The sequence below is a fragment of the Lepisma saccharinum genome, chromosome 12, assembly GCF_977018435.1.
Source record: "Lepisma saccharinum chromosome 12, izLepSacc3.1, whole genome shotgun sequence".
Lineage (NCBI taxonomy): Eukaryota > Metazoa > Arthropoda > Insecta > Zygentoma > Lepismatidae > Lepisma > Lepisma saccharinum.
Genome location: NC_139240.1, coordinates 1,665,882 through 1,676,780, shown reverse-complemented (window position 1 = coordinate 1,676,780; position 10,899 = coordinate 1,665,882). Strand labels below are relative to the sequence as shown.

The 10,899-nt window shown below is 36.0% G+C and overlaps 1 long non-coding RNA gene across 1 annotated transcript; it reads right to left on the bottom strand.

The window, feature by feature from the left end:
* Positions 1-1,381: 1,381 nt before the first annotated feature.
* LOC145996557 (uncharacterized) lies at positions 1,382-8,268 on the bottom strand. The gene is made up of 4 exons (XR_014442803.1): positions 8,221-8,268; positions 7,339-7,435; positions 2,444-2,535; positions 1,382-1,503 (listed from the first exon to the last, which is right to left on the bottom strand). It is a non-coding gene; the product is annotated as an uncharacterized LOC145996557 (long non-coding RNA).
* Between the last annotated feature and the right edge of the window lie 2,631 nt (positions 8,269-10,899).

Here is a 10,899-nt window from a genome sequence, read left to right as displayed (position 1 = left end):
ATTTTAACATATATTGTTATCTGTCCAAAACACTCAAGAAATTATGTACATTATTATTTACGAAATTCTGCCAATCGGAATTTGTTTTACTGCAACTTTTCTTCTTTTCTACTTGTAATTGTCTTGAACATAAATACACCGTGGTGTGACCATACAACAGACAACTTTCACAGTGTGCAGAAGACATCAATTCTAAAAAAGCCGTTGATAATGGCATTTTCTATCCCACATGTATGCATCCCCATTTAATAGCTTCTTGGTTGCCACTGGTATTTATTCTTACTGTGGAATAAGATTCTAAAAGCGAAAATACAGCATAGAAACAATATTATGCCAGCAGACACACTGCCAGGGTAAAATCACTTAGCCGTTCCCTTCAGATAATTTATATGCAGGGTTCGCACTGACTCCAAAGTCCTGGACAGCTGGAGGAGTCAGGAAAGCAAGACTAGGATTGAGGTCATTGAAAACAAATGATTTTTTAAAAAGCTTTCAAAACCTTGAAAGGTCAGAAGAATTAAATGATTTTTTGCTTGGCAGAATTTGTAATTGGAAACATGTTTCGTTTTATCTTCCCAACAATCTTCCATTTTGGGTAATATTGCTTATAAAGAGGTTCTTTCGTTTTAGTTTTAATTTATTTTCAAAAATGTTTAACAAACATGATTCATTTGATTAACTTACAAAGTTGAAGTGTAACTCTTATTTTTTTTAGCATGTTAAATCATTTACACACTTATGTAAAATACCTGGAAAAGTCAGGGACTTTGCAAAATGGGTGTGAACCCTCACCAACCCCACACACATATGGTGCTTTTCGTAGGCTATTTGAATTGTTCGCATTGTGCACACATGTAGTTTACCCCTATCATACAATTTTTTTTTCGCTCTCTGACAGAAACAAATGTCAGTGTCAACTGAAAATGTTTGTCATGTGGTTGCATACATGTAGGTTAGAAAATGCTGTTCTTTAACATTTTGTAACAAATGAGCAAATTTCTCTATCCACCCCCTCCTATACCCCCCACACACAGTGTATAATATGATATAAAATGTATTTAAAATTCGCCTATGGGTCTGCCCCCCTAAAAAAATCCTGGGTACGGGTCTGCTTCAGTCAGGCAATACGTGCTTCAAAATGGGGACCGAAATATTGATGTTGCGCCTCTAACAAGATTTCCTTTACCAATTTGCTTTATTCTTTGAAATACATTATTTGAATTGTGACACAATCCATAAGAAAGCTGTCTGAGCTACGTGTAATTAATGCTTCTAAATCATGTTGCACGAGTGTAACACTTAGGCCTACTACTCTAAGACAATGTGTTCATACTCTTTAATTAACACATTTCACAAATATCTAACATGATAAATTATAATGCTAATTGTTTACAGTAGCTTTCAACAAATACACCACAGTCTTGCACAGAACGAAGTATACAAATTCAACTACGCTCATCACACTTACTCCGAGAAATAGGCCGATGATGCCTGTAAGAGAAACTAAAGAGAAAAAGTTCTAAATGTAGAGTCACATGAGTTGAATGCAAATATTGAATAAGGAAGGTCAAAATATACACACAATAAATATATATATAAAAAATCATTATTTATGTGATGCAGTCAATAGCAATTTTTTTTATTATTTTTTTGGTGTTTGCTTTAGAAATTCAAATCATGAGTTGAGAGATATGTACAGACATACGATGTCATTTAATAGTCACGCAGTTAATACAAGTAAAATCCACACTTTGAAAGTCACGTATTATATCACTTGATGTACTTACATTTCCAGTTACAAAGCAATGCGAGAAATTTTCAAATGGCGCTTATCTGGTGAAAGTGCCATTTGAAAATTTCTCACATTGCTTTGTAACTGGCCTGGTCTGGGCATAAATGTTTGCGAATTTCCATTCATCAATTTCATCATGTCATCACTCATTTCGAATCGCAAAAATTTGAATTTTTCCCTCCTTTTCCAAGTAATGTTATTTAACTGAGGTTGAGAACCGAGCAAACGGCAGCCACAGTCACAGAAGACATTTTGGGCCGTGTGTGGCAAGAGTTGGATTATCGTGTAAACATTTGTCGTGTCTCCCACATTGAATGTTTGTAAGGTGTGTGCCGAAAGAAACCTGAACGTATTACTTAAAACATATCTTATTTATGACAGTGATTATTTTTTTAGTTCGTGAAATATAAATTTTTGAAAGTGTTACCGGACTTTATGTATACCTTGTATATTATATTATATGTAAGTTATGTTAAACATATTGCTTTCCAAATATGAACATTCATTATGAATTAAGCTCTTTTACTCAGCACGAAGTTAAGACTTCGATGTTATCATAGTATGCGACAACACTGAAATTTCTGTGTTAATTTATTGGCTAGTGAATTACAGATATAATTACCTCAGTTAAAATTAGCTGTGATTACTTACTAAAAATATCTAATGGTCCGCGAATAACTTTCAGCTTTACTCCATCTTCAGACTGATAAAATTTGAGGTGAAGGATATGCCCTTTTTCGATACTGCAAAAAACAAGAAGTTCCTTCTTTGATTTGACTTTCATTCAAGTGATAAGGTTTCCTGTTGCCATTATGTTCTAACAATTGTTCAAGTCAAGGGTTAAAAATTACAGGGCGCACGATTGCCATGGCGCCTTAATTTTCAAATTCAGTAATAAGAAATACACTTTTTTAACATTTCCAGTTTGCTTATACAAATTTCCATTACTTTTTTTAAAAAATAACGAATACAGTATGTCTTTTCTTAATGTTTGAGTGTTTTGTGTATTACGTGTATCATTAAAACAGAATAATAAACATTCTATTATAATTTTGTTTACTGTTTTCAGCCGAATTATAAAATCTGCTGTGATATGGTAATGTCAGCCACATATTACAATAGTTGTTACCAGTTGAGACTTCTTTAGGACTGCCAGTCTGAGCCATTCATTTATAATTTTTATCAATTTTATATTATTTGGTTCATGGCTTTCTTAACCAATATTTGAAAGAAAAAACTGGCTCCTGAGAAAAAGAGGTTTGCGGCTGAACCAGTTTGAATTTTTCCTACCCTGTTTCAAGTCATAAAATATAAGGTGACGATTTTACTAATCGCAGCTATGCAATCATAAATGTCAGGGGTGTAGTACCATCCTAATCAGTGAATAGATGTACACATAGATTACGGATGTCGGACCTTATGAATGTATTCCCACATTTTCAAGTGCCTTCCTAATGAAATATTTGATCAGTAGTTTAGCAGTTGCATTTGATAACACTGGTCTACAAATTCCAACCTTTCGGTTATTTCGCAAATGAAATAAACATTTTTTTAATGATTTTAATGTGATACATACAATGAAGTAAAGGCCACTTGCAACACAGTCTCAATATAACTAAATTTTCTAGTCATTTCAATTTTAATGTAAAATTGGAACACAGAATGAACACATTACATCACAGTACGACGCTTCTTTGCGCACACGATATATGTTTCATTGTGTTAGTAAAAAATGATCTACTGTGATTAATGGTTAATCCAGTTTTTGACTCCTCGTATGCAAACTGTATTACTTTTATTTTATTTTAATTTTACATTTATTACTTATTTTTCTATTGTCACTTTATTTTTCATTTATATTTTTCATTTTTTAATTGAATACAATTAATTTTAACGAAAAATGTAACACTATAGTTATTGGTTAAGTGGAAGAGAAGGCATTAATGCCTTAACTTCGCCATGTAAACAAAGTCGTAAATAAATAAAATAAATGAATCATCAGGTGATTCTCGGGTGGCATTCCAACTAAAGTCTGCTCTTGTCTAGTCTTACCACAGACAAATGACGTTAAGTTCGCCAGTTGCTTGAAATTTACCAGCGCCACCTCCTCATTGATAGTTTGATCCAGAAGTGAAAGTGGGCACCTCCAAGCGGAGGATACGCAAACTTCTTCCAGGCTCTCTTTTTAAAACTCAGCAGTTTACTGCCTGAGATCAATGTGGGCCTTTTACCTTGTCTGTGGTCTTATGACGGGCAGCCTACATGCAGGCAAGGGAAGTGGGGAGCAAGGAATACGGAGCAGACCAACCATACAACAGTGGTGGCGCCTAGGGTTACGACGTCGTGGGAGGAGGTGCTGAGCACACCTCTCTCTACTGTCTGCTGTGTTTCTTATCATGCTGGATTGGTCGCTTCCCCGCTCCCCATTACCCTTGCCAGCATGTAGGGTGCTCGCCGTAAGACTGAACAAGAGCTATAGAATTTATGAGATCCAGTATCGGCAATTGGATTCCAAAACTGAGGGCCGGGGGTGGGCAAGGTGCCAAAACCGGGGATGGATCCGGTGGCCACCCACCATCGGGATGAAATTGGGGAGCTATGAATGAGTAGCGTAACCTGGTCACGGAAACCTATAATAACGACTGGGGTTCGTCGTGCTGGCAACATGTCACCCCGTAACTGTGTGGATGATCTCCCACTGTGGGGGAATGAGTAAGTAGGATCAGGTGGGAGTGAGATTGTCAGCAGGTAAGCTGGGCTGTTGCGACACTGGTTACAGTACAGGAGCAAGAGTGACAAAAAGTGTGAGGGGCAACTGCCCCTTATTAGCCGCCACTGATGGACTCCATTATCTCTCGTAATGGCTCTTCATACCACACCATCCTGATGAAAATGGTCTCCATACTCGTCACTGACAGAACCATAGTTGTCGAGGAAAAGGCCAGGCTGGAAGTGCAAAAATGAATTTTCAAAGACTGGTTGCTTCGTATTCTTTTATAATGTGACAGCATACTTTCTACTGGTTCTTTGTAAATCTCGACTTTGTGGTTTCAAAATATGTTTGGTACCATCTTGAAAGCAGTCTCAGCTTCTTCTTTCAACACCACGAATAACTTTATCGAAGTATATATCCTCAAACAGCTTGCACATCTGTGGCCCCACAAATATGCCCACTTTAACTTAGGCATCACTTACATATGGGAAGTAACGAAATATTGATCAGTTATGGCCATTGACTTTGACGAATTTTTTATTTAGTAGTAATTTGTATGTTCTTCTGTGACTATATTATCAAATTGGGGTCCATGAGAGATGCACTTAGGGATATTTCACACCGAAGCGACAGGCGATGTGTCGCTTGATAGCGAACCCTCAGTCATCAGTTGACGATCCAAAGCGACACGACAAGCTGCACGTGTCGCTCGAACTGGGTCGTTTTCCTAATACCATGCGTCCTGGGTACGAATGGAGTAATATTTCGCTTTTGCGATAAGAAACTGATGTGTCAACTAAAGTATGATTCAATTTGTGTTTGGAATTAATAAGTGCCAGATACCGCCCACAGCGCAAATTAGTAGGTGTTTTCCGGTGCACTTTGTCACTATCACATTTCAACAGAAAGACAGCATATCTAATATCTTATGCATAAGCAAATAACAGGAACGTTTTTGCATTTTTAATGACATATTGTACTGACAATTAAAATAGTAGGATCGTGAACCTATTTTTAATAATTTCCTCAAAATCTTCAAAACTAAAGTTAATTGACCATTTGCATTGTCAGATTCGTATTCAGCACACTCGAAATATTAAGATTCATGTACTTTGGTTTCCGCAACATTTTAGCTGTTGACCAGTGAAATCACAATAATTTCATGTTGGATTAGCCTTGTTAAAACAATGTTGAATAATAATTTTATGTGATATTGGAATGAAGGAAAGTCAATCAATGTTAGTTATTACAATTAGTTTCATCACCATTTCTAATCAAGTGAACAATAACAGAATCTTTCCATTGCTGGGGTGTAAGGGGTGATCTTCCACGTAGTACACCCAAATGTCAACCTCACTTCCACGTTAGTACACCCTGGACTGAAGACTAACGAGGCTCTGGCGACTGGCCCCATGGCCAGTATAATTTTGTTTGTATGGTCCTGTTCTTTTGTCCTTATGTGTGCTGAGTGTTCTTTGCAGCCTCAGCTTTTAACAAAAGTCAGAACATTTTAATATTTTATGATTTTAATTAAGCAACGTTAGAGTTGTTATGTGTAAAGATAAAGGGCTGGACCCCGTATATTGTGACGGGTGCAAAATAGCCTTAGTGCTGACGCGCCCAAAATTTTAAAATCAAATCAAATCAAATCAAATCTTTCCATTGCTGAAGACTTTCAGCTTGATACCATATTAAACAAATTAAAACTATATTCAAGATATGTAAAAGACTAAATATTTCCCTTATATTCAATTATTTTTCTGCCATTAAACTAACATTAGGTGCTTTGTTATTGACTTTTAATAGTATATTTAAGTACATCAGTGATATGTTTTGGAACTAAATTTGACTAAAGCAAATAATAAGTTATATATTTTTTTAGTCTTTTTAGTTGAATTTTGGCAATTTGTTTTAATGATAGTTTGCAAGATATGAGCTGCCATGTTTATTTAGAGTTCAATGATAATGGCAATATATACGGTTTAACATGATTAGTATTTTTTTATAATATCCTACACAAGATGTTTGCTACACCCAATCAGTATATATATTTTGTTTCCTTTATTTTCCTTTCTTAGAGGCTAATAAACACCATTCATTGATTACGAGATTAATGTACTTTCACCAAAAGAGATTCAGATATCTATGAAATCCTTATGCACATTATTATATAAATTGTTTATTTCAGTGAATTAAATCAGTGATTTGAAAAAAATATCACCTGATTTAAATCTCTATTTAAATCAACCCACCTTGGTTAAAAACAATAACTTTCGTATTTTATTAAATTTATTACAGATTGTTTTTTCTCTTTAATTTCATATAATTCGCTTTTATATAGTCTTCTCTTTATTTTTGCAAACGTGGGTAATTTCACATACTTAAATTTATACCATAATAGTAATATGAACACTTTGGTTTGAACTGTTTATCTCATATGAAGGATAAAACAGAAAAATGGAAATGGAATGCAAATCATTATGAAGTAATGTTTGAGAAGCAATACATAACGAAACTTTGTGAAAAGTGGGAAACATAAGAAGATTGAAACGAAGAATGTAGAAATAGAAAATAAATAGGGGTTGGTCATACTTTTCGACAGACATCATCTTCTCCAAAGTAAAATTGAAACTGAACCTAAAGTCAAGAGAGAAAGAATATTACGGAGGATAACCTCCAAAAGGCCTGTGACCAGAGAGTGCACAGAGAGAGGAACACCTGGGAGAGTGAAAGCTCTGGTCCGAAATGAAGATTGATGAAGAAGTTTCCTGGAGAGAGTATGCTCCATCTAGGAGTAAGAGCAAATAAGCCAAGTCAGAGTCAATATACTTACTACTCCTCTGTGCTAGTTGTCATAATGTATTGGTTCCATTCACATTCTGTATAGCATGAACAGCGACGCGCCATTTTCATTGCATTTGTAAAAGTTTCTGTAAGATAAAATATACAATACACGACGTCATATGTTGGACCTTAATTTATATTAGAATATGATACACTTTATTATATTGTACACATACACAAGCCCGCGCAAAGTATAATAATTAAATTCAATTATTTCTGAACTACCTGTAAAGTCATGTCTTGGGAATAACATTATGTTACATGAACTACATGTGATGGTAAGGGGTCAGATGGTACCATATTACCAAAGACTGATCGCTATGGATATACGTGCAATACGTGAGCTGACATACTGAAATTTGCAATGTCATAGCAGTGGTTTTAGTGCAGTTGCTTCAGGTACTAGCAGGCAAAATGGCTCAAATCACTGAATTATTGGCCTAAAGGCATGTGCCGACAGTGACTTTGCCTAAGCCAGGTCTCAGCATAAGTTAAAAGGAGCACTTCAGTCACGTTTCTTATCCATGTATTACGGTTGTCAGCAAACGTGTTCGCTTCAAACCCAACCATGACGTATCTGCAGAAAGAAATGAAATCAGAAACAATACAATTATCTTGAGTTCTATGAACACAATCTACATGATTATATAGCTCCACATGAACTCTTTCGCACACCAGCAAGTAACGTGAATCGTCGTTAGTCGGCTCAACAACGAACATGGAAGAACAAAGAACTTTTTATGCCTCAAACATACTCCACGCGTCAAAGTTTCATGCCACAGAGCCCGTATGTGTTAATTTTACTCGTAGTTGCAGGAATTTGATGTTAAGACAAGAATATCATAATACATATTATTATCTTATATCTTACCTTTATTTTCAAGAAGGCACTTTAGTTCTGATATATTATCGCAAACATCTTCTTCTGAAAATAAAATAATCATTATAATATTATTATATATATTTGTTTGTGTTACCAGTTATAACAATTAATTATTGTTTCATAAAGCATGCAATTTTGATTTCACACTTTTGAAAACAGCATGCCAGATATAAATGGAATGCTCATAAATATGTAGTTAACGACTTCTTTCTTTCTCCTGCACACAGAATACTGGTGCTAATGGTAAAATGATGTTTATGTGTTTCTAACTTTCCTTTGTTGTCCAAGACAACATTCCTTCACGGCCTATAGTCCTGGCAATATACATTATCGTACTTTTATTCTACCAAGCATCTTACTATGAAGTAATGAAGGCTCCAAGAAATTAAATTTTAGAATGTTACATGATTGTGAGGTTATAATCTGTTTTTGAACGATTGAGTCTTTTTTTATGCTGATTCAAATATTGTGGCAAAAATAAATGTATACACAATTTATAACTGTTTATGTTTCTCCGTTTTACTCGAGAGAAGGACATTCCCACCCTCACATAGAAATAGAAACAAGGTTATTTTAGTATTGTTAACAGATTATCCTTATTACAATACTGTAAATACTTCATAGAAAATAAAGTAAATATTACAAGTAAAAAAAAGGTAAAAGGTAAAGTGTTCCCCTGTGCATAGCACCACGCCATGAAGGCGTATAGGCAGTGTGGGCCCCACACTTTCTTGATCCGGTCGTGAGTGGGGGTGATGTGATCAACATCATGCCCCTGACTGCCTTTACCCCCAGGGTTTCCCCCAGGTACCCATGTTATTCGACGCTGGGTGGGCGCCGGGGCCACTTCCACCGTTAGAAAAGTTCCCGGATTTGAACCGGCCGGGGATCGAACCCGGGACCTTGAGCATGGTAGTCAGATGCGTTACCGACTGAGCCACCGTGGCCTCAAATACTACAAGTATATAATAACTAAGTAGTATAAAATGTAAACCAGGCCAAAAATAAATTTGACATCAGTTAATATTTATATTAATTCCAATAACAGACATAGAGTTAAAAAGAAAGCTTCAATTCCCTAAATGCATTGAATAATATACAATATAAGTTCTGTAACGTTCTGTTTGCCGGGACTAATAAATGTACGAAGTAAGCTACCAAAATATAAATTTAGTGAGGTCCGGGATCTCAAAACTTCGGCAACAGAAACACACAAAACAGCTGGTTGGAGGCTTTAACAGTGTGGTTCACGATACCCAGGGGGTGCTCGTTCGGCGGCGCAGATCGTATGCGCAGTTGTCCGTGGATGCATGACGTCACCATCGAAACACTCGGCACGGAAAAGGCTGGTTCCTTATGCAAATATTGAGAAATTTGACAACGAATATCTTCTAAAATATAGTAGCAAGGGAAAAGTTACAACTTTTACTGTTAAGATTCATCCTTTCTAATCAATTTATCACAAAGTTGATTCAAATGTGTAAAATGGTTTTCAAGAAATCGTGTTACGAAGGAACCCCTGTTTTGTTCTCTCCAGGCTTCCAATGTAAGGGAGTTTTAACTTAAGCGCCTTGGATTTCTTTTTGCTCTATGTTTTAAAATAAGATTATTTTGTTCTTGTCAACTGAAATCATGCCTAAATGCTATGGAAAGCTGTAAAAACTATTATCAGAAAACTAACGGAAGAAATCTAAAATATCACAGCTTGATTGATATAAAAAAATGCGAGATTGCCCATTTTTGTGAAAAAGGCATTGTGCGAGATCTAAAAGCAGAACTTTATAATATTGTATGTAAATGTAAAGGTGTAATAAACGTGACTGCTTCCCAGGCACGTATCCAAGGGGGGGCTCTGGGGGCTCAAGCCCTCCCCGAAAGTTTTCAGTTTACACTAGATAAAATGAGATTTTTTGTTTCTTGGGGTGTCAAATAAAATCATGTGACGTTAATTTAAGGAGAGAAATAATTATCGAGGCAAGACGGAGAATATTCTATAACCCTGTTATTGGTAACAGCTCGTATCCAAGGTGGGAATCAGGGGGCTCAAGCCCCCCTTCAGAAAATTTTCAGTTTACGCTAGATAAAATTAGGTTTTTGGCTTCTTGAATAATATGGTGATAATTTGAGAGAGAGATCATTATCTAGGCAAGACGGAGAATGTTCTATAAGCCTGTTATTGTTAATAGCGCGTATCCAAGGTAGGGATCAGGTGGTTCGAGCCCCCCCCCCCCGCTCCCCAAGAAAATTTTTCAGTTTACACTGATAAAATTAGGTTTTTGACTTCTTGAATAATGTGACGATAATTTAAGGAGAGGAATAATTATCGAGACAAGACGGAGAATGTTCTATAACCCTGTTATTGTTAATAGTGCGTATCCAAGGTGGGCATCAGGTGTCTCGAGCCCCCTCCCCCAGGAAATTTTTCAGTTTACACGAGATAAAATTAGTTTTTTGTCTTCTTCAATAATATGACGATAATTTAATGAGATAAATAATTATCGAGGCAAGACGGAGAATGTTCTACGGACCCTGTTATTGTTTATAGCGCGTATCCAAGGTGGGGATCGTAACTCGTGCCCCCCCGCCCACCAGGAAAGTTTTCATTTTACACTAGATAAAATTAGGTTTTTGTCTTCTTGAATAATGTAACGATAATTTTAGGAGAGA